Source organism: Schistocerca gregaria, chromosome 7 (assembly GCF_023897955.1).
Source record: "Schistocerca gregaria isolate iqSchGreg1 chromosome 7, iqSchGreg1.2, whole genome shotgun sequence".
Taxonomy (NCBI): domain Eukaryota; kingdom Metazoa; phylum Arthropoda; class Insecta; order Orthoptera; family Acrididae; genus Schistocerca; species Schistocerca gregaria.
This window is the reverse complement of record NC_064926.1, coordinates 295,778,941-295,800,028: the sequence shown is the minus strand read 5'-3', so window position 1 is coordinate 295,800,028 and position 21,088 is coordinate 295,778,941.

Genomic DNA, 21,088 nt, shown 5'->3' with positions numbered 1-21,088 from the left:
CTGTGTGGTCCAACTCTGTATAAATAGAATCGGCTACGATCAACTATTCTATAAACTGTGGTTCATCTGGGAAGAGAGAGATGTGAATGTCATTTAACAACGCTACGCCGGTGCAGTACTTCACCCTTTCCACGTGATTCAGGTGGCAGCAGAAGACGGCCCCACTTGGGATCGGAGTTGTCACGGCGGCATCTGTAATAATCTGACGATTCGAAGAAAATATTCGAACTATGTCGTTTGGCTTTCTTCCCTATCAGAGCCCTGAAATCCCGGCACATTTCAGTGTGAGGTGGACCTGTTCGCTGGTACGATCAAACCAATTTCGCTCACAGGTACGACGGTGCATGCTGGAATTGCTAAACGTCAGACGGCCGACTCACGAAGAATAAGTTCACCCTCGTGACCAACGATACGTCCTAGATGATATGCAGTTCCACTGTAGATTCAGTTATAAACTGCCACAGTCTCTTCTACCACCCCAAGATACAGACCACATGTCTCATTAACTAGGGAAAGACCAGGAGTTTTGGGGAGGACCAGAAGAGGAAGGCATCAAGGAATCCACTTCTTTCCACAAAGACTCGGTACAGAAGCCGAATTAGGAAAATGAAAACGAGACACACAATCTACAAATCAACCGAAGTGTGTGCTATTCATTGAATCCCCCTCTTGACACTTCTGTTGGTCTAGTAGCCAATCGAGACAAAACGGTGTTTCCATGCTGGGGGAGTGAGCCACTGCTTTGCATATCCTGAGATGATCCAGTCAGTGACTCCAAAATTCTATTGTATGAGAAAAGACAAGGGAAGCGTCATGTCACGAAAAAAATGGCTATGTTTTGGCAGAAAAAATTACCTAGATGGGACCCCAGTTTCTCATTTACATTCCAATCAGCCTGGGCCAATCATTTGCTTCTGAAACAGGCTGTTGAGCTTCCCAGACTGTCGTGCCTGTAAAATATCTGTTTTCACCGCTCACTAAAGGAATATGCCCGCTTCCTGGCATCATGGGGGTTACAGTCCTACCTCCACTAGACCTGTATGCCAGCTGTTCCGTCTGCATCGTCCCAGCTTCTTACATGACAATGCAGGATGTTTTATGACTTTCCCACTGTTTGCACAAAAGCTCAGTTTGCAGCATTCTATCCTAAATAGCTTACTACTGCCACTTTCAGCCATACAGCCATCTTCCATGGTGGACTGGAGCCTGGCCCAGTTAAAATGTTTTGCTAACTGATATTTTTCTCTCTGACCCCACTCGGAAGGAGGACAATGTTTCGGCCAGAAGTCCCTCTGCAGGTAAGAACCACAGAGCACTGTTTTCCAGAATCACTCTCATGTCCAGGTTCGTGCACACAACAGTTATGGCCACTAATTCATCTCGTTCCTTGTTCTCTGTCTAGTCTGCTACAGCCCCTGGGTGCAAGTACTCTAAAGGCTGCACATGCAGTTACAACATTCCGCCCACAACTTCCTAGTGTAGAAATAGTTATCAATCACACTTAGCAAGTGTAGTACCAAAAACACTGAGATCATGTCCTAGAATGAATGTTAATCTCACTGATAATGTTGTTAAAGTGAAAGTGTGGCATGCCACCTCTCAGTGTTTTGCAGTGGCGGTGGTGAATCAGTGTTGATAGCTCTTATAGTATGTAACTGTAGAGCCCATGGTCAGTGGCCATATTTTTCTTTTTGGTAAATACCACCACCTCTCAATATATGGACCACTTTTTTTAAACTCCTTGTATGTATGAGGAAGACTTCATTCTGTCTTATCATGCACATGTAATCATGACTAAATGTGGTTTTTAAGAGGCATTGTCCTCTGAAAAAGAAACGGTTATTCACTGACCCTCTTCATAGTGAGTTGTCTCTTAAGAATGGAGTGATACAGCGAATCCCAGATCGTGAATAAATACGTTTAACGAACTTAAAATGGAAAGTCTCATTTGTATTTTATTGCAGGGCTGAGGACGCAAGTTAACGGAAAATATGCACACGGTTGGAGTCTAGTCTGTGTAAGAGAATGAATAATAAATGTTGATTACATCACACGTGAGCATGAACCAGACCATATTCAGGCTCATCTTGGTTTTAAAAACTGGCTGTGGTCGCTGTGACGATAAAATTGGGCATCCAGATTTGGCGGTGATTCTAGTGTTCAATTCTGTGAGGTGTCGACTGGTGGCGACATCCACAGAATTATTTAGTTAATCGTGAGCAAGCCATAGACAAACCATGTATTACATATACACACAAATACAAATACAATTGACATATGTATAAATAAAACAAACCCAAAATGCGGAGTCACATTATAATATAAAGACAAACATAGTATATATATCATATCGCGTCCCGCAAAAATTCAGCGCATTTCACTGCCACTGCCGTAGCGTTTGCCAGATCTTCTTTCCGACACACTCCCCCCATGTGGCTGCATTCCAGGAGGTGGTCCATTGTTTGGGTCAGTCCGCACTGGCACGTGTCCGTCCCATCTCAGTATTTCCATTTACACGTGTTTACGTTGCATCTGCCCACCCCAGATCATAAGCGGTTGAGGGTTCTCCGTAACGGCCATTTTAGTTCATTTCCAGAGGCCAATTGTTCGTTGGGTGAGATTAGAGATGCCTGGACTCCCGTAGGAAGTGTTGCTTGCTGAATTGACAATCTGGCCTTTTGTTTTGAGGTTTCGAGTGGTTGAACTGAGGTTAGGAAACTCCGTCTTGATTTTAGACGTGTGTGTGGAGGGTTTTGTCCGAAGAGAGGATGGCGCTGGTAGCGCAGCGGCTTGAGGCGCTCTGCTTCACTTGCTACAGCTCGTCTGATGTTGGGTGGAACTATGCCACTAAGCAAATAAAGTTGGCTCCTAGTCCCAGGTGCAGCTGGTTGATCATTCACATATATGGTGAAAAGAGTGGGTACGAGGACACTGCCTTGGGATAGTCCATTTTTCTAGATATGCCATCGGCTTCGCTTCCATTCTAGGTTTACAATGAACCGTCTGTTGCTGAGAATAGTTAATATAATTTGTATCAGCCCGAAGTCATTAGTCATAGCGTATATTTTAGTGAGCAACAGTTTGTGATTTACAGTGTTGAATACGGATGAGAGGTCGACAAGTAATTGGACGGTTCTCGTACCCATGCTCTATGAACTGGGTAAGATTCAAGACCTGTCGAGTGCAAGTTTTCCCAGGGCGAAACCCCGCCTGTTCCGGAATTATCTGATGATCAATATTAGGCACAAGTCGATTCAGTAGCATACGCTCGAACACCTTGTACATGCAGCAAAGTACTGTTACCGGTCTGAAACTTTTTGGCTCGTCCAAAGGTTTCCCGGGTTTTGGAATGACTATGACCTTGCCCTTTCTCCAGATTTTCGGGATGTTGTTTAGCCGGATACAGGTATTGAAAAGTAGGAGCAGCCAGTTTTTCGTGAACTCGCCAAATTTAAGGCTCTGTTCATTCCTAAGGTCGTCTAGCCCTGCTACTTTGCCAGGTTTCGGAGATTTAAGTCCGGACTCTAGCTCTTCGGTGGTAAATGAACGGCTGTACTAGATCGTGTCACTTTCGTCACTTCTTATTGGGATGGTTTTTGCTGGAGTCTTCGTTTTCCCATTAAGAACGAGTTGGTGCGCTATTTAGTTGGCTGTTACTCTTGGTGCTTCCGTTTGCTGCTTAGGGTCATTATTTAGCTTCTTAATTGTCTTACAGGCAATCCCGCTAGAATGTTTCATGTCTACATTTTCAATTAGATGTTGCCATTCTTCTCAGTGCTTCTCGATTAGCTGGTCGGTAAGTGCATTTGCAAGTTCAAGAGTTTCTTCAGAGAATGGGTTCTCCTCATACTTTTCCTTATATGCATGGTATAGTTGCCTGCTGTCTTTCGTTAGACCCGGTACAAACTCCATTCTGCAGCCCCAAAGGATAGACTTTCTTGACACATAATGGACGATTCCTATGAACTTATCGTAGTTGCTGGGTGTTGGTTCTAGCGTTTGCAGCATTTCGTCGATTCCAATTGCGAAACCTTCCCAGTTTGCCCTCTTGAAATTAAATCTTCGTCGAAATGGAATCCGCACTGGCACCACTGCTGAAGTAACTGTGGTTTTGATGGTTCTGTGCTGGGAGTGTGGAACAGGACCCAGGACATCTCTCACGCACTCAGTTACCAAGTTCTGGCTGACGAAGACGAGGTCAAGGTTGTATCCCCTTTGCCACCTGCCGCTGTTAAAAGATGGGGGCAGTTTGGCGTCGTTTATGAGACAGAGTTATTCAGAATCTGCCCATGTCTCCACCTTGAGTCCGTCTTCATTAGATTCACTCTATCCCCAGCGTGTATGGTGACTATTGAAGTCACCCATTAGAATACTGCCCGTGGGAAGGGAATGAGACTTGGTCTTCCAAATTATTGTGAAAATTCCAGTGAGTATTAGATAAGTCATCGCATTTTATATACACAATGTGAACAACAGTATCCGGACATCTGGCTCAAAATGATTTACACGTTAGTGGCACACTCTATCGGTAATGATGGAATTCTATTTGGTGTTGCCACACCCTTAGCCTTGATGACAGCTTGCACTCTCGCAGGATTACGTTCGCTCAGGTGCTGGAAGATACCTTGGGGAATGGCATCCCAATCATCACGGAGCGCTGCACTCAAAAGAGGTACCGATGTCGGTCGGTGAGGCCTGGCACGAAGTCGGCGTTACAAGACATCCGAAAGTTGTTCTATAGGATTCAGGTCAGGACTCTGTGCAGGGCAGTCCATTACAGGGATGTTATTGTCGTGTAACCACTTCGCCATAGGCCATGCATTATGATCTGTTGATCGATCAAGTAGAAAGAAGCAATCGCCACCCCTGCCATCGGATCGCCACATGGTGTAACGTGATTCGTCACTTCACACAATGTTTCATCACTTTCAATCGTCGAATGTTTACGCTCCTTACACCAAGCGAGGCGTCGTTTGGCGTTTACCTGCGTGATGTGTGGCTTATGACCAGCCGCTCGACCATGAAATCCAGGTTTTCTTACCTCTCACCTAACTCTTATAGTACTTGCAGTGGATCCTGATGCAGTTTGGAATTCCTGTGTAATGATAGATGTCTGCTATTACACATTGCGACCCTCTGCATCGGTTGGCGGTCTCTGTCAGTCAACAGACGACGTCGGCCGGTACGTTTTTGCGCTGTACGTGTCCATTCACGTTTTCACTTCACTATCACATCGGAAACAGTGGAGCTAGGGATGTTTAGGAAAGTAGAAATTTGGCGTACAGATGTATGACACAAGTGACACCCAATCACTCGACTACGTTCGTAGTCCGTCAGTTCCGCGGAGCGCCCTAGTCTGCTCTCTCACGATATCTAATGCCTACTGAGGTCGCTGATATGGGGAACGTGGCAGTAGGTGGCAGCACAATGCATCTAATATGAAAAATGTATGTTTCTAAGGGTGTTCGGATACTTTTGATCACATAGTGTATACGTATCTGACTAAATATACCGCGTTACTCAATGCATGTAGCAGTGAGTGTTAGCCATTTTCCACTTATTTCCGAAATCATGTTGAAAAATTGGACATCAAGATGCGACCTATCCCTGAGCAGTTATCTCTGTAGGAAACCTGTACATGTGGTATAACTTCATTTACATAATTACACTGTAATTCACACTCGGGTGCAAATTTTTTAAGGCTTTCGTGGGCGATTTTTGAGCTATTGATTGTTGGTTTTTTTCTCCATGTGATACACCGGTTGTGCTGTTTTGCGAATGCCTATGTAGCTATAGTCCGATTTCAGGGGGATTACAGAGAAGAGAAACACTCTGTCTATGTCTATATACTCCACATATCACAATTAAGTGCCTGGCTGAGGGTTCATCGAATCACTTTCATAATAATTTTCAGTTATTCCAATCTTGATCAGCTTACGGAAAAAATGAACACCTATACTTCCGTGTGAGCTCTGATTTCGCTTACTTTCTTACGAAGATCATATCTCCCCATCTAGGTGGTGTCAAAAAAATATGTTCGCATTCGGAGGAGGAAGTTGGTCATTTAAATTTCGCAAGAAGATTCGGCCAAAAAAAAAGAAAGCCTTTGCTTTAATGACGTCCATACCAAATCCTGCATCATATTAGTGCTACAGTCTCTCCTGTTTCTCGATAGTACAAACGTGCTTCAGTTCTTTGAACTTTCTCGATGCACTCTGTTATTCCAGTCTTGTAAGGATCCCACAACGAGCAGCAATACTGCAAAGACGACGGGAAAGCATAGTGTAGGCAATCTATATAATAGATAATGCTCAAGGAAATTAATGAAAAAATAATGGTGTCACACAAAAGAAACATGTTACTTATTGATAACAGGTAGGAGTGTCCGGAGTACGCATGACAATATGGGTACCACACCTCACACGTAGACAGAATAATGTGGAAGACTCATCTAATCTATAACAGAAACATGTCTTCACTATAACAGTCAGATTTACTATCGACGATTAAAACACTTGGAATAAGAAAGTTTCCGACATTTCACTGGTCTCATACGTACATGATTTTATGTATACAGACTGAAGTGATGAGTGAAAATTAGTACCAATGCCGGGAATCTAACCTGTATCTCCTGTATATGTTGGGTGCGTTAGCCACTACGCCATGACTAAGGAATTTATTGCTGGCGCACTCGAAGAAATGTAACTTCGATGGATTGCTCATGCGCTGCCTGCAATATTGTAAGCTACAATAGAATCACAGACCAGACAGCAGTGTCGGCAGCAGTAGTAGTAGTAGCTGGCAGTCCGGTCAGGTCGCTCGAAGAGAGCACTTGTGTCCTGAAGTTCGGACAATGCCGTCCAGCAGTGGTGTTTTGTAGCTCGAGAAGAGCAGTAGAGTTATGGAATTACCGAGGCCGGTACTGGACAACGATGGCGGTGCCTGAGCGATGTAGTATAAGGTCAAAGCCAAATGTTATTGTTCTTTATTGCCACGCGCATATATTAATTGTTACAACCGATTTTTGTACCATTGTTATATCCAAGTCCCATGTAAATGTTTTCAAACATCTTTCAGTAATAATCACTCTTGTAAAGATAACTATTGACAGTCATTCATCTGAATTTAAAGTTTTTACTGATTTCTCCTATCCATAGTTTAGTCGATTGTCGTAAAGCAAATCAGTTGTTTTTCGTACATAACAAAATCTAGCGGCCAGCATTGCACTGGGCTGTGCCACAAAAATTTCTTGTAGGAGCAGATATATACGCGTTAACCGGCGACATCATTGAGATAAGAATTTTCAGTTTATTCAGAATGATTCTTCAGGGCAATGACGCAGCACTGCTGACGTCCACACTTACCAGTTTAGATTCACTGTCAGTTAGTTATTGAAAGGTTACATTAGGAGATTACTTTTGAAAGGTCATGTGTGAGTCACATTTTTGTTGGGAGGTTAGTAACTTTTTTATTGGGAGGTTACGGAATTTATCTGTTGGGATGCTACAAAGTCAAATGTAGCACCGATGAAGTGACCTTGAAGCAGCGCAAAACACAAACCAGCTTGATATAGTCAACTGGCGAGGATAATAGCGGGCAGCAGGACGGGCAACGATGATACAGGTTAAATTGACCGGTCCCGTAAGATATTTCGGTGGCATGAAAGCACACTGACGATAATCATACTGGAAGTTTTGCTGGAAACAGTTAATTTTCTTTAGTAACATTAACTGTACACATTTTTCTAACATTCTGGGTGGTGTCTGTTTGTTCTATATCGTGTCTCCCTACCACTTTCGAGCAACGACGCTCTGAGCGTGTTTTTTAGGGAATTTACTAGTTTGAATTTGGGACCTGTTGCTGGTAAAGAGACGCCAGACCACCCGTGACATGTAGAATTCAGAAGAGTTCAGTGAGGCTAGCGATGATATAACCAAATACTTAATGATTTCAGCGTCATCTCCACTGCACTCCCTGTAAAAGGATCTTAATACTAACTAAATCTAGTCGAAGGGGTTCAAGGCTTTCCTATTTTTAGTTAGCTGGTAAAATAACGTCGAAAAAGCAGTTAAGTTTACCATTGGAAATTTTATTCTACTCACAAAACATAGTTTATAAATTGCACTATTGACAAAATGAAATGTTTTAACACAGGATAGTAAAAACCAACTGCGTTCAACAAAAATGTGAACGAATATTCCCTGAATGGGTTTTCAAGTTCTACAATGGATCGAAGGATGACCTATGCCATATCACATGGTTATGCGGCATCGCGTGTGTTCATTACCTTGTTGGTGTTCGTCAGGGGGCAGCGGCCGGCGCAACAGCCATCCAGCTCGCCTTCTCGGAACTAACTAACTTCTCCTTACTTCTCCTTACTACTATTTACCGAAGTTGGTTTAAAAAAAAACTCTCTGGCTGTGTTTTCATCTGACCAGTCAGGGTCTCAATGTTAACCTTAAGCTCCGTCTACAAAAATTCTGTCTATCCAATGAGAAACGTTATACTTTTCGTGGTGGGGCAAAGTTTTTAAAGTTTTCAACGTAACAGAGACGCAGCTGGTGTGGTACTTTTAGCGTTATCGTAAGATATATACTGTTCTTCTGGAGGGCTCTATCTTTTAAAATGAGCTGGCAGGTGGTCCTAAAGTAACAGTGACGCTAAAAAGTCTCACGCTAAAACTTGCGGGTGGTGTGGCCCTTTTTGTGTTATCGCAAGATCTATACTGTTTTTCTGGAGGGCTGTAGCTTTAAACATGGGCTGGGGGGTGGTCCTTGACGTAACACAGACGCGAAAAAGTCTAACGCAAAAACATGCAGGTTGTGTGGCTCTAGTGGTTAGCTGGCGACGTGGGTATCCAGTCCGTCCATTATCGTAGGGCCTTCTAGCTTAACACGGTTCTGCCCTCGGCCTCTGTTCTCGTTTCTCCCCTCGGAACTGCGTCTGTCTCACGGTGGGAAGGTATGACATGCATTTAGGCATTCTTGTGTTAGTCTGCGGTATTCCATTTGCTCACTCGTTTCTCGTATTGCTTTGGTTAATTTAATGTCACGATTTATTCGGAGCTATGTGACATACTACTGGATTTGCTTATCATGTCAGGGTTTTCATGGAAGGTGTTGGATTTGCCTGACACCTTACATGTTTGTACACAATTCCAACTACATTGTCGGTATCATCCGCAGTAACAGCTACTTAAATTTGATTTTGGTAGGTGCAAAGTACAGCCCACATTGTAATTACAATATTGGTCATAGTAATATGTCATTGGCCAAAGAGAAGAAAGAGCCCTGTCGAGTCAGGTGCAGAAGACTGACTCTCAGGAGTAATACCTTACGGTGACCAAAGCCTTATTAGTAGTTTTGAGAGAAGTAGTCTGAAGCCCGTAGTACTGATCTCGATGTTATTTGAGTGTTGTATCGTCCATTTCAGGGCCAGAGGCTTCCAATAATCTGGCAGTGCTGAATCGGAAACAAGCAACTTGACTTACAGGAAAAACTCCATATGGTAGTCGCTTAGAGTGAAGCTGGCTGGTGCCTCTAGTATTGATTAGAGACACTATTTGTATCTAGCATAGCCAATGTGAGTGTATTAGTGTTCCAATAAATTGGCAGTGCTGCATCAGGATGAAGCGTCTCGACTCTCACGAGTAGTTTCGTACGGTTACCATACCCTCGTTAGATGCTTGGGGAGAAACTGGCAGGAGCCTGTACTATTTCATGACGAAATTCGTGTGTTGCATCGTGAATGATAGGGTGCAAGGGTTCCAATAAACTGGGAGTGATGCATTGGAAAGAAGCAACTTGACTCCCAGGAGAAGTTCCATTCGGTGTCTGTAGCCGCATTTATTGCTTGGAGAGATTCGGCTGGAGCCTGTAGTATTGAGTGCGCGAGGGTTCAAATAAACTTGCAGAGGGGCATCGTAATCAAGAAACTTGACTTCCACGAAAAGTTTATGCGGTGACTGGAGCCACATTAGTCTTGGCGAGAAGTCGGCTTTAGCCCATACTCTTGTATCGCGACGTAATTACCGTTGCATCGCCAAGTTGAGGGTGCGAGCGTTACAATAAACTGACAGTGGAACATTGGAAACAAGGTACTGGACCCCAAGGAGAAGTTCCATATGGTGACTTAGCCGAGATAGTCGTTCGGAGAGAAAGACTGAAAATAGCTCATGAAGCAGTTTAGAAGACACTTTCAAGTGGTTCACACAAACAGTCTTCGACTAGTTTTCACGCTGACAATATGTAGTCATTACGAATGAATATTTTATAGTGTTCAAATTAATTTAAGCGATTGGTAAACCTCAGCATACATTTCTACATAAATTCGCGAGTATGCGGTCCCGAGCTACTAACTGCATAGTCTTGGACTAGTTTTCGCCGGGGCACCACGCATGTACAGTGAACGGAATATATTTCCACGTAAAAGTAATTATTAGAGTAAAGATATCATTGGAGAACGTTTAGGTACGAATTCGCAAAATTAGACTTGAAATTGTTTTTAATTTGTTTGCAGACAGTTTTATGGATATGAAATGGCGCTCTGTAAGTGAAATTTAGAATTCTAAAATTTACATTCAAATATTCCCACTTCATTGGATCTAAAGACTGTTTCTTTTCCATTCTTTCTCATTAATAAGAGGTGGCATCTCGCTATTCTGAGGCTAAATAGCGTTTAGGATTTCCCATTTGCAATTCTGTTATTCAAAGTCTGCTAAGTGGTTGCGCAGAGTTTCGGATTAAAAGTTTACCATGTGTGACATTGATGCAGCGTTACAAGACCAACAGAGGTGAGGTAAGCTAACCTCTTAAGAGTGAATTAGGTAATTTGCAGGCGTGAAGGGCGTTCTCTTTATGAGCTGATCAACATAACCCTCACACGCAACGATTCATGAAGAACGCGATAATTCTTGTGGAATTGTTAGTGTTCATGAACTGTTTGTGTTTATGTTGCTGGAACAACCCCTTACCTCACCCTAATTAATCAGTTACCAAGGAAGGTTAGGGACTGTTACACTTGAAGTCAATTATATGGGGTAACAGCTAATAGTCTGTGAATGACTCTCGTGGCGGAGCAGTTTAATTTATGAATGTCAAATTGCTGTATTTGGCACCTCTTTACGGAGAAACAACCGACGGACTTTGAATGATTCGTGTGACAAGAAATATTTTGAACAGTGGATTTTACGTGTGTATTTTCAACATGGTGTAATTGAGGTGATGATAAGTGTTCGAAAAACACATGTGAACTTCGTATACTAACACTGAATAATCACTAGTTTCTATGAGTATGAACTATTTTCAAAAACTAATAATACGTTTTGCAAAGTTAATTACTTTCAATATTGACACATTGAGAATGATTTTGAACTTTTATTGAGGTTTATGTTGTTACTGACGTTAAATATTGCGAGTATTACCTTTGGAAATGTTAATAACAGACAGTCAATGATAGCAGAAGATACCAATTGTAAGCTGTTGTGGAACATTGCAGGTATAATGAAGCACGAGTGGAATTTTATTGCCACGATATTAATCTGATGATGGCGTGCAAACTGCGAGTAGAGCTGAGCGACGAGATAATCGGAGAGCATGTGTGACTTTGAGTGCGAAAACAACAGAGGGCACTACCGGTGACTGACGATGATCCGGCCGGCAAATGAAATTAGCGGCTATGCGGCAACTTGGTGGCGTCAGGGGCACTTAGCGAATGGCATGCACGACGTCAAGAGTGGCAGGCAGCAGCGGAGAGCTGCCGCCGACTGAAAGGGCGCTGTCTGGGTTGGACGGACTCACGCGGCTTAAGCCTCACGACACCGTGGAGATGGCGTCTGACTTCACCGTAATTAATGTAAGTCGTATTTACACAATTATTAAACAAATTCGGCGAAACCAGAGATGAACTGAAACAAAGTAAAAAGTATTTGTGAAAATAATTTCGTAGGGAATGTAAAGTAACTACTGATAAAAATAACAACTGAACAAGTAAGCTGAACAGAGTTTTTGAGCCAAATTAAAAAAATGAGACCTGAAGTGAGAGATATATAAATGTTTTAATGGCTAGGAACATAAATACTGAAAATAACGAATTAAATGCCGAAAGGAAACCTCAGAAGTTATTCATGATCTGAATAATGCACAGGAAAAGCGATAAATTGGGAAAGAATGAAGTGCGGAAGTAAGCATTAATGTCAGTGAGACCGTGTAGCTCAGGATGGGGCAGGCTAGATTCAAAAAATGGCTGTGAGCACTATGGTCATCAGTCCCCTAGAACTTAGAACTACTTAAATTTAACTAACCTATGCAGTAAATGAAGCAGGCAAAAAGGAATACAAACGTCTCAAAAATGAGGTTGACAGGAAGTGCAAAATGTCTAAACAGGGATGGCTAGAGGACAAATGTAAGGATGTAGAAGCTTATCTCACTAGGGGTAAGATAGATACTGCCTACAGGAAAATTAAAGAGACCTTTGGAGAGAAGAGAACCATGTGAATGAATATCAAGAGCTCAGATGGCAGCCCAGTTCTAAGCAAAGAAGGGAAGGCAGAAAGGTGGAAGGAGTATATAGAAGGTTTATATAAGGGCGATGTACTTGAGGACAATATTATGGAAATGGAAGAGGATGTAGATGAAGACGAAATGGGAGATACGATACTGCGTGAAGAGTTTGACAGAGCACTGAAAGACCTGAGTCGAAACAAGGCCCCCGGAGTAGACAACATTCCATTAGAACTACTGACGGCCTTGGGAGAGCCAGTCATGACAAAACTCTACCAGCTGGTGAGCAAGATGTATGAGGCAGGCGAAATACCCTCAGACTTCAAGAAGAATATAGTAATTCCAATCCCAAAGAAAGCAGGTGCTGACAGATGTGAAAATTACCGAACTATCAGTTTAATAAGCCACGGCTGCAAAATACTAACGCGAATTCTTTACAGACGAATGGAAAAACTGGTAGATGCAGACCTCGGGGAGGATCAGTTCGGATTCCGTCGAAATGTTGGAACACGTGAGGCAATACTGACCTTACGACTTATCTTAGAAGAAAGATTAAGAAAAGGCAAACCTACGTTTCTAGCATTTGTAGACTTAGAGAAAGCTTTTGACAATGTTGACTGGAATACTCTTTTTCAAATTCTAAAGGTGGCAGGGGTAAAATACAGGGAGCGAAAGGCTATTTATAATTTTTACAGAAACCAGATGGCAGTTATAAGAGTCGAGGGGCATGAAAGGGAAGCAGTGGTTGGGAAAGGAGTGAGACAGGGTTGTAGCCTCTCCCCGATGTTATTCAATCTGTATATTGAGCAAGCAGTAAAGGAAACAAAACAAAAATTTGGAGTAGGTATTAAAATTCATGGAGACGAAGTAAAAACTTTGAGGTTCGCCGATGACATTGTAATTCTGTCAGAGACGGCGAAGGACCTGGAAGAGCAGTTGAACGGAATGGACAGTGTCTTGAAAGGAGGATATAAGATGAACATTAACAAAAGCAAAACGAGGATAATGGAATGTAGTCAAATTAAATCGGGTGATGCTGAGGGAATTAGATTAGGAAATGAGACACTTAAAGTAGTAAAGGAGTTTTGCTATTTAGGAAGTAAAATAACTGATGATGGTCGAAGTAGAGAGGATATAAAATGTAGACTGGCAATGGCAAGGAAAGCTTTTCTGAAGAAGAGAAATTTGTTAACATCGAATATAGATTTATGTATCAGGAAGTCGTTTCTGAAAGTATTTGGAGTGTAGCCATGTATGGAAGTGAAACATGGACGATAACTAGTTTGGACAAGAAGAGAATAGAAGCTTTCGAAATGTGGTGCTACAGAAGAATACTGAAGATAAGGTGGATAGATCACGTAACTAATGAGGAGGTATTGAATAGGATTGGGGAGAAGAGAAGTTTGTGGCACAACTTGACTAGAAGAAGGGATCGGTTGGTAGGACATGTTTTGAGGCATCAAGGGATCACAAATTTAGCATTGGAGGGCAGCGTGGAGGGTAAAAATCGTAGAGGGAGACCGAGAGATGAGTACACTAAGCAGATTCAGAAGGATGTAGGTTGCAGTAGGTACTGGGAGATGAAGCAGCTTGCACAGGATAGAGTAGCATGGAGAGCTGCATCAAACCAGTCTCAGGACTGAAGACAACAACAACAACAACAAGGACATCACACAACACCCAGTCATCACGAGGCAGAGAGAATCCCTGACCCCGGCGGGAATTGAACCCGGGAACCCGGGCGCGGGAAGCGAGAACGCTACCGCACGACCACGAGCTGCGGACGGACAGGCTACGGTTACGATTGTGGACTGGGCCGTAACTAGTTATTCTCGCTTGCACAACAAATACGTAAACTTTACGTAAAAAATTAAAATTTTAAAACCTTCTCTTAAAAAAAACCCAATTGACTTTATGACGTCTGAAGACCTTATCACAAAAAATTCCACAATTTTAGGGCCGAAGGCCACCAACAATAACCTCAAACACTAAACGGCTGAAGGCCTGAATTAGAAGTCGGAAGAACAATTCCAAAAAGCACGTATTAGGATAAATACTTCGTCTTAAAACAAACTGTAACACGGTTGAAGGCCTTAAAGTAGTGAAATTATAACTCGGCTGAAGGCCATAAACAATTTCAAATAAGAAACAACTGAAGGCCTGAATCATAAGTCTCGAAAACAATTTCAAATTGCACTTTTAAAATTAATACCTTGCTTTTTAAACAAGTTTGCTTATGAAAACTTACTGTAACCCGGCCCAAGGCCTTACAACGAAAGAAGTGAAAATATAATTCGGTTGAAGGTCACACCAACTATAATTAGAAAATTACAAATATCCTTAAAACAACCATCACAAACGAAGGAATCAGGACAACCAGTTCTCAGCTAGGGTTCCAAATTTCAGTCTGGGAAGCTAACTCAAACATAAGGTAAGGTGAGTCAGGCAGCCAAGAGTTGTACTCACGTAAGAGGATGGCAACTCAAACTAGGGGCAGCTTAAGCACTGACAGACCGACTAACCAATCCACCTAACGTCCGATCACCCGGTACAACGATGGAATATTTTTAAGCTTTGCCACTCACGGGCAGACAAGGCGAGCAGACGTAGTGGCGCCAGTGAACACACTAAGAATATGAGACGCCATTATCGCTATTACAAGTTGCCAAGTTATGAACGGCATCAACGCGAGCCGCACTCGACTCAGTCAGACCTAGATGTCGTACTTAAAAATAAGAGAACAGAATCATTTAAAGGAGAAACAGAGGTAACATATCTCGAAAAATGTATTAGAAGAGTAAACAAAGTAATGTAAATGTTGAAATTATGGAAAATGAATTTGATTGTTGTACAGTGAAGAGTAGTAATAGATTAATGAAGCACTCAGGTAAATGTATGAGATGCATGTAAACAAGTAGGTTTGTGAGGAAGCCAGTAGTGTTCTTGACATCTGCTTTATTTGCAGAAAAAATATAACTTTATTTTATCTGATATGCAACAGTCTTTATTGTATGTTCTCACAACTTCAGAATATTCGCAGGAAGCAGACATATCCATTAAATGTCACGAAGTATGCGCACAGAGCGATGGAAGTGCAATGACCACATAAAATTAATCGCAGGTAAGGCAGATGCCGTAATGAGAGTAGCTGGGGGATTCCTCAGGAAGTGTAGTCCACCGATAAAGAAAGTCGCTTACAAAACCATCGTTCGACCAATACTTGAAAATTCCTTGTCAGTCTGGTACCAACAATACAGACGACAGAAGAACTAGGGAAGATACAAAGAAGACCGGTTCATTTCGTCGCAGTTTTCCATTTAGAAAGCAAGAAAGTGCCACGGAAATGCCCATCCAACTCCAGTGGAAGACGTTTCGCATTAAGGTGTGTTTACTACAAACAGTCCTGCTGGAAGAACGTCCGCAACTGAGCATTATAGCAGAGGTTGAAAAAACCGCTTCAGTTGTAAATTGCTTTATTTTCACGCGACCGGTTTCGGACTGTTACTTCCCATCCTCAGGTGTTACTCCCTGTTCTGCGCTCATAGGCAGCACACGGCGCCCCGTACACGGGACCACAGCACAGCTACGACACCTGAAGATGGGCTTGTAACGGTCCGAAAATGCTCGTGTGAAAATAAAGTAATTTATAACTGAAGCGGTATTTTCAACCTCTGTGTATTTTACTGTTAAAATTCCGAGACCATACATTTACAGTAGAATATATGATTACTTTGGTTCCTCCCACTCCGTCCTACGAATAAAGTTAAAGTAAAATAAGCGTTTGAAAGTAAAGATAGAGAGGCTCGAATTCACACTGAGCGCTACCATCAATGGATCCGTCTTCTTAATGTTGAGGATTGGATGAGGAAAACAGGTTACTGACAGTCGTTCAAAGCGTACCCTCCATCATACATCACAAGGTGTCTGCGGAATGTGACAGTAGAGTATAGTTAGTTATATTTACAGCACACATTTTCTAGTTTTCCTAGTTCTGTAAACTATGAGAAACTGGGTCACATTTTTGAGCATCCTGTAGAATGAAACAGAACTGAATACAAAAATATATTTCCTTTTTTATTTATTTACACGTGAAGTTCCGTAGGACCAATTTGAGGAGCAAATCTCCAAGGTCATGGAACGTGTTAGTACATGAAATTGCAACATAAAAGTAATTACAGATAAAAATGAAATGTTATAAAAAAAAACAAGTTTCAATAAACCGAGCTAACAATATAGCTTAAGAATCTGTTTAATTTTTCAAGGAACTCCTCAACAGAATAGAAGGGGTGACTCATGAGCAAACTCTTCAGTTTCGATTTGAAAGCGAGTGGATCACTGCTAAGATTTTTGAATTCTCCTGGTAGCTTATTGAAACTGAATGCAGGAATATACACTACACCTTTCTGCGCAAGAGTTAAGAAAGTCCAGTCCAAATGCAGGTAGGATTTCAACTGAGTGTTAACACTGAGCAAAAGGTGCTTATTCTTGGAAATAAGCTGCTACTGTTAACAAGAAACGACAGTAAAGAATATATATATATATATATATATATATATATATATATATATATATATATATATATATATATATATATACTGAGAGGCCAATGTCAAAATACCCAGACTTGTGGACAGAGGTCGACAAGAGGTTCGCGAACTTATTTCACACACAGAACCGCCCGTTTCTAAGCCAAAAATATTCTTTGAGAATGGGAAGAGTTACCCCAAAATATAATACCATATGACATAAGCGAATGAAAATAAGCAAAATAGACTAATTTCCGTGTCGAACGATCACGTACTTCAGATATCGTACGAATAGTAAAAATGGCAACATTAAGTCTTTGAACAAGATCCTGAACATGTGCTTTCCACGACAGTTTACCACCTTTCCGAACATCTAGAAACTTAAACTGTTCAGTTTCACTGTTCATACACCCAGTCTGTCAAATTAAAACGTCGAGTGTGTTAGAAAGTGCAAAAACTGAGTATTACTGTGATTCTGCGTTAGTTTATTTTCTATAAGCCATGAACTTATGTCATGAACTGCGCTGTTTGAAACCGAGGCAATGTTGCACACTACATCCTTCACTATCAAGCTAATGTCATCAGCAAAAAGAAATATCTTAGAGTTGCCCGTAATACGAGAGCTCGTATCGTTTATATAAATAAGGAAAGGGAGTGGCCCCTACACTGACACATGTTTCATTTGTGTCGCTCTGGTGTCAAACACCGCAAATGACGAAGGCGCGCGTCTCTTAGCGCCGCGTTTGGAACTGTGAATACAGACGTGCGGATAGCATCAGCGAGACACGCCGTATTACAGAGGTCCGTTCAAAGCGCCAGGAGGGCGCCTCTGGAGATAAAGGGGGTATTACCGCTCGCCGCGTATTACCGGGCTGTTTCGCCGGTGCTGCACTGATCCGCTGTCCCCTCGTCAGCTACGGGCGCCGCGGTATTGTCGCGTTTACACATTGACAGCGGGCACCTCCTAATCCCCCACCAGACAGAGCCCCCGCGGCGGCGGCGGCGCTGACGTGTCTGCCTGCCCAATGGCGTAGCGAGCCCCATGCTGTGCTGTTGGCTACCTCCCACGCTGCACTCCCACTGAGAGGAGCGAGCAAGTAAGCCTCTGTGTTTGAAGGCTTAAAGATGGTCTTCGAGGACTAACAACAGACGATTCCACTAAATGTGCATCAAACCAACCAACGGCTATAGCTTCTATGCACAGAGGTGACCAGTGGATAGTCATTGGATAGCGATATGCACATATAGCGGTAGTGCCGTGTACACAAAGTATAAAAATGCAGTGGACTGGCGGAGCAGTTATATGCTTTCAGGTGAATCATGTGAAAAGTTTTCCGACGTCATTATGGCTGCCCGACAGGAACTGACAGTCTTTAAACGCGGAATGGTAGCTGAAACTAGTTGAAACCTCACACCAGGGACAACGCAGTGTCAGACGACCTTCACTTAACGACTGCGAGCAGCGGCGTCTGAGTAGAGTTGTCAGTAGTAACAGACGATCAACACTCCGTGATAACCGCAGAAATCAATGCACGACGTACTACGAACGTATGCGTTAGGACAGTGAGGCGATATTTGGAGTTAATGAGCTATGGCTGCAATTCTTTCGGTAACAGCACGATATCGCCTGCAGAGCCTCTCCTAGGCTCGTGAACATCCCGATTGAATTGTAGGCGACTGGAAAACCGTGGCCTCGTCAGATAAATCCTGATTTCAGTCGTTAAGAGCTAATAGTAGGTTTCGGGGGTGTCCGGAACCGCGCGACTGCTACAGTGGCAGGTTCGAATCCTGCCTCGAGCAAGGATGTGTGTGATGTCCTTAGGTTAGTTAGGTTTAAGTAGTTCTAAGTTCTAGGGGACTGATGACCACAGATGTTAAGTCCCATAGTGCTCAGAGCCATTTGAACCATTTTTGTTTCGGGTGTGACGCAGACTCACGAAGCCATTGAGTCAAGGTGTCAACAAAGCACTATGCACGGTAGTGATTGTTCCATTACGATGTGGGCTATGTTTACATGAAATTGGTTGGGTCCTCCGGTCAAACCGAACTAATTATTCACTGCAAATGGCCATGTTCGGTTGCCTGGAGGCCATTTGCAAACATTTGTGCATTTCATTCTCCCAAACAACGATGGAATTTTAAGTTTAACAATCTTCCATGTCACAGGGCCACAACTGTTCTCTCTTGGTTTGAAGAACATTCTGGGGAATTCCAGCGAGTGATATGTTCACGTAGATCAGCAGTCATGAATCCCATCCAACATTCATGCGACATGATCGAGAGGTCAGTCAGTGTACAAAATCCTACACCGGCAACGTTTTATCAATTATAGCTCATTATTCTACTGCTGACTTCCTGCTACCTGTTGAGTAGCTGCACTATAAAGGGCAAAAGGAGATCCGTTTCGATACTGGAAGGAATCCAAAGACTTTTCTCATCCCACTGTATAGATAACTTCGCTTGAGCCTCTTCTAAATGGACTACACGTTAAAAGACTCCCAACAAATTTTCGAAGGGTTGTCGTAAAGTACGAGGGTAGTCAAATGAAAATCTAGAAAGTGGTATTAGAAATGGAAATTTTATCGTCATTTATCTTTAAGTTGGCCGTACTCTTATTCACGATATAAGGCATATTCCGCACGTGACATCATATTAAAGAGAAACAATGCGGTCGCAGTAAAAGCTCAGAATGGCTGCCCCATCTGTGAGTTGCACCAAGATAAAGCACCTTTCTGTCATACGTTTTCTGTGCAGTGGTGGTACGAAATCTGTTGATGAATGAAGGCCCAGTATGGCAGCGCAGGTGTGTAATTGCAGCAGGTCTATGAGTAGAACAGGAATTTGGGAAAAGGTGTGAACTCTGGCACAGAAACCCAGCACCCACGTCACGCGCACCACATTCTGACAGTATAGTAGGTTGTAACAGTTGAAGCTATTGTGATAGAAAATCTCCTTGCGATAATGTGTGGTGGATGAAATTGCCGAAAAACTGAACGTTAGTCGTGGCCCAGCACATCGCACCATTCGTGGAGTTCTTGAATTTCACGAAGTATGATGCACGCCACAGCAGCTCACTCCAAAACGGAAAGATTAATACACTGCCACATCCACCATACTCACCAGACCTCGCACTGAGAGATTGCAACGTATTAGGACCACCCAACAAATGTCGTGTGACTAGGGCCTCCCATCGGTTAGACCGTTCGCCAGGTGCAAGTCTGTCGATTTGACGCGACTTCGGTGACTTTCGCGTCGATGGGGATGAAATGACGATGATTAGGACACCACAACAGCCAGTCTCTGAGTGGAGAAAATCCCCGACCCAGCCGGGATTCGAACCCGGGCCCTTAGGATTGACATTCTGACGCGCTGACCACTTTTTTTGTTTTAATACTTTTTCTCATTCGTTCGTTGTACCTGCTCAGGGCGGACGTCGTAAGACACCCGTTTCGGTTCGTTGTTGATCGGTGAACTCAGTTTTTTTATTGCAGATGGCAACTAACCCGCTTACCGTACACGCTGAGCTACTGTGCCGGACTTTTTCTTTTTCTCTCATTTTGTTCGTAATTGATCGTTGTATCTGTTCGGGGTGGACGTCCTATGACACTTGTTCAAGTTCATCGTTGATCCATTAACTTAGTTTTTATTACAGAGGGCAGCTAACCCTCTGACCGAACTCGCTGAGCTACCATGCCGGTATCACTCAGCTACCGGAGGCGGACACGACCACTCAATGAGGTGATGGGAGGAACGTAATTTAGTTTCGATGAACCGATGAAGATGTGCAACAGGCGGCACATGAAAGGCTTGCGCAAGCGACCAAATAAATTTATTTTCTAAGGAATATGTGCAGTTTCAACGTGGTACGTACGCGTATCGAACGACAAGAAACCAGAGCCGAAAAAGAATAGTGTAAGTTGGCTGTTTACGTTTTCTTATTGGTAACGCCACGTAGAGCTCTGTATGAAAAATCACTGGCTGTGCCGTGTGCAGTCTGTGGCTGGTTTGCATTGTTGTCTGCCATTGCAGTGTTGGGCAGCGGCAGCTGGATGCTAAGAGCGC